Consider the following 4,236-nt stretch of genomic DNA (forward strand, 5'->3'; position numbering starts at 1 on the left):
CTTCAAACTGGTAGGTCCATTTAGTATGGAAATCATCTTTCCATTACACTGTACATATTTTAAATCATTTAGCCTATTAAATGTGATTCTTATTTTTTTGATTCTGTAATGTGGGGCTATCCAGACCTGAGACCTTATATTTGTGAATATTTATTTTTGTAAATCCATTTTGATTGTGACACTCATAACTTATTTTTATGAGCACCGTTGATTTAAAGATCTTGTTTCAGTTCTATCACATGGCAGTTAAATGGACATTTTAGTGCAGTATGTACTGTACACCTTATATTTAATAGTTTTTGTCTACAGTATACAGTATATTTTGTCTTACTTAAAGCTACTCTCGTATACCTTATACTAGGCCGATGTGAGACCTTATTTACCATGTATAGAGAGCATATAGGTCAAGTGATATATTCCAATAGTCAAAACAACAGTGGTGCAATATGGGATTTTGCAGTGTGCCTTCTGTATATCCATGTTCCATAATTACTCATGCCATATCGATTCAAATGAGCTCTATTTTCCAGTCTTGACAAATAGGCTACTCAGCGAACATGATAGCATACATACAGCTTACTTATGGATCTGTCATTTATAACGCCTTTATGTAATCAATGTGCTGGGGACCGCACACGAGAGAGGCGCTGGTGCGAAGCAAATATGCTTTAAAGGATGGTCTGTTTAATCAGCCGCGGCAAGGCTTTTATCCAGAGGATCATAAGAGTTTCCTCGTATGTAGGTCGGTCTGTCTCTTTGGCTTGCTCTCGTGCAGTTGTTTCAAAGTGCTGTCTCATGTGAAACTTTTTGGAGTTCTGGAGCAAAGAGACTCGGACCACAAGTGGGTTGCTGAGAGATGCTTTCTTCTCTTCTCTTCTCTTCTCTTCTCTGCTCTCCTCCCCTCCTCTCCTCTCCTCTCCCCTCCTCCTCTCTGTCTCCCATCATCCACACAGCATGTTTTTCAGTGAAACGGTTCATTGTACACTGCATGATGAGTCTGTGAGCTCAGTGACAGCCCAAATTTACTGTGTGTGCATGCTTGTGTAATGGTACAGTTAGTGTAGTACCATTTGTGAGTGAGACTGAGAAGTGCACAGCAACTCTTGAGTGTGTAAAAACCACTGTACAAGTGAATAAATTAACACTTGGGGATTTTACTGTGTGGGTTTCCATAAAAATACATGAAATCCTAGGCCTATTGAGTTACTTTTTTTTGTTTCTTTAACAGCCTGACATCAATACTCCCCTTGTTTAGCGTCGGAGGATGCATACTGCACAATGTAGCAAGACCATGTCAGATTCCATTTCTTAAATCTTGCACTAAGTATATGGCACCTGTTCTGTCTGACTGCAAATCCTCCCTTCAGGCTATTTTTCCTCTGCCGTGGCCTGTGAGACCTGTGTGCCCGGGGGACAGACTGTACCCGGACCACCACTAATCATCTCTCAATCGAACCCCTTCAGCAGACTTAACGCTGTAACAGTGTTGCTTCTGCAACAAACCCTGGAGGCTTTCGCCATGAGGCACAAGAAGAGCAGGAGGAGTATCTGTGGCCAAAAGTGGAGCACCATATGTTTTTGTAAAGGGTTATTTGGTAATAGTTTTCCCTGATACATGCACCAGACACACACACACACACACACACACACACACACACACACACACACACGCATGTATGCGTGCACACACACAGACACATGCACGCGCACACATGCACGCACGCATGCACGCACGCATGTATGTGCGCACACGCATGCACGCACACGCACACACACACACACGCGCGCACAAGCGCACAAACACACACACACACACACACACACACACACACACACACACACACACACACACCACTTGTTCCATTGTTGTACCTTCTGGGTAAGAAATCAAATCAAATGAAGAGTGGAGGAAATCTATCCCGCTTGTATTCTCTGTGTGCGTGCGTGCGTGCGTGCGTGCGTGCGTGCGTGCGTGCGTGTGTGTGTGTGTGTGTGAGAGAGAGAGAGAGAGTGACAGACAGACAGACAGACAGACAGTAGTGAGAGGACAAAGAGACAGGATGAGAAGCCCAAAGGGTTGTGAGAGGAAAGCCCTGGATTGCCACAGCAGACACTGTTTTAGTGATGGGTGCCCTAGTGTGTGTGTGTGTGTGTGTGTGTGTGTGTGTGTGTGTGTGTGTGTGTGTGTGTGTGTGTGCGTGTGTGTGTGCGTGTGTGTGCGTGCGTGTGCGTGCGTGCGTGCGTGTGCGTGCGTGTCAATGACACCACAGTGTGAGAACAGAGCCCTGGGCCAACACACATGGAACAGTCTGCTGCTGCTCACACTCTGCTGCACATGGTCGAGGCACACGGACGGCGGAATCCGGAGTGTTTCGTTTAACTATGAGAGTGTGACAGTGTGGACCCCTAAGGGACAGAGTTAAATTGACTGTGTATGATTCATTCTTTCAAGTCGCACTACATGAGGTTTCATCCCCGCCATTCAGGCAACTCAATAACGTTGTCAGGTGTGTATCATCAATTTGAAAAAACGTTGTTTCAAAGCAGAAAATCTCAGAGCTCATGCACAGCCAAGCGGTAGAAATTAGCCGTAGTTGTTCTTCAACATTTCTCATGGGCATGTCTGTCTGTTTAGTGAGAGCGATGCATTCCCCAGAGCCTGTCATGTTTGTAAAAATTATAGGGCATCCGCTGTCTCTCTCATTGTCTCAGACACAATACAAGGCCTACAAGTATCAAAGGACACTCGGTAACTCCCCCACCCACAACCAGCTCACATCTTCAATACTGTAGTGAAAATGTATATTAAATATTTAAAATTATATTCACTTTCTGTGTCATGTACACCTGCATATATGTGACTTAGAAGTGTGGGACAGACACCCATAAGGAGAGGTGAGAATAGGAGGTCAGAGATAGGATCATATTACTCATGTCTAGACAATAGCATTTACTGCAGAGTGCAGACTTAGATTCATCGTATGACAGTGTCGCGCGCCGGAGATAGTCGATCTACAAGCTCACTGTCATTTCAACACACAACACCACACCATCGTACAACAGATCACAATGCTGCGGAGGAGAAAGCCTCAAGGATCCCTTCTTGGCAGATGGGGTTGATTTAGCAGGGCAGAGGCAATTAGGGCAGCTATAATCCTCCATCTGCTTTCCTCCAGGTCTGTCCCACCAGCCAAACGCAAAGCTGCCCCCAAACCCAGAAGAGTGGAGCCATGGGCACCTATGCAAGAAAAGCCCTGACAGAGCGCAATGGGACCAAACACAACAAGCCCTGTCAGCTGTTTTCCCTTTAACTGATCCCCCCTACTGCTTCCTGTCCCAGTCCGTTGCCTTTGTCTGCCTCCATCGCAGATCCTCTTCCTCAACATTTTAGATACATAGATCTTTATTGGTCCCGAGGGATCATAGTAGCACAGCAGTAGGCAGGCACGAAACACAGATAGGCCTAAAGGTAAGAGTAGATTAAAGGAGTAGTTCACCCCAAAATGACTTTTTTTCTATTGATTACTCACACCATGGAGACTTGAGTTGAATAATGTTTTTAGTTTTTGGCCGCCTTCCTAAGAAAATAAAGTGTACCCCATTGATTCCGGATGGCATCCAGAATCAATGGGATAAATATACTATAATGTTGTTTTTTTTGTCTTAAGAATTCGACAAATACAAAAAAATATTATTGAACTGAAAGTGGAAGTCTCCACTCCTTTAAATAAAAAGACAGACATCAAAAGAATATATAATATATAAATATAAAAGTAAAATCTTTCTACTTTGCCGGTCTTTTTTTTGTCAAAAACACTGCAGGTACATACCGGTATACTGTAAGTACAAAGAAGATCAATATTTTACAGCTCTGCTCAGTGAAGCACAATCCAAGTATCTTGAAAACACCATATTATTATTATCAGATATAGATTTTCCAATAGAGATAGGAAGCTAGTATGTATAATATATCATTTCAAAGACATGAAGTGCGGTCAAGCCAGATGAGCAGATGAGAGTGGTTGTGTCATGGTGAACAGAGCCAGGACTGCAGATGTGTCCAAGCAGGGAAGATGGAAGTATGTCCTCTCATGGATGGTTCAAAGCATGTCTGCTCATCCTGATGACAGCCACAGTCCTTAGAACACTGGCTAGGCCACGGCAGTGATTGAACATGACAATAAAAGTCATTTGTTGGAAGGGAATGAGTTATGATGAGGTGTCATCCACACAGCA

Source organism: Nannobrachium achirus (genome assembly GCF_963921795.1).
Source record: "Nannobrachium achirus genome assembly, chromosome: 13".
Taxonomy (NCBI): domain Eukaryota; kingdom Metazoa; phylum Chordata; class Actinopteri; order Myctophiformes; family Myctophidae; genus Nannobrachium; species Nannobrachium achirus.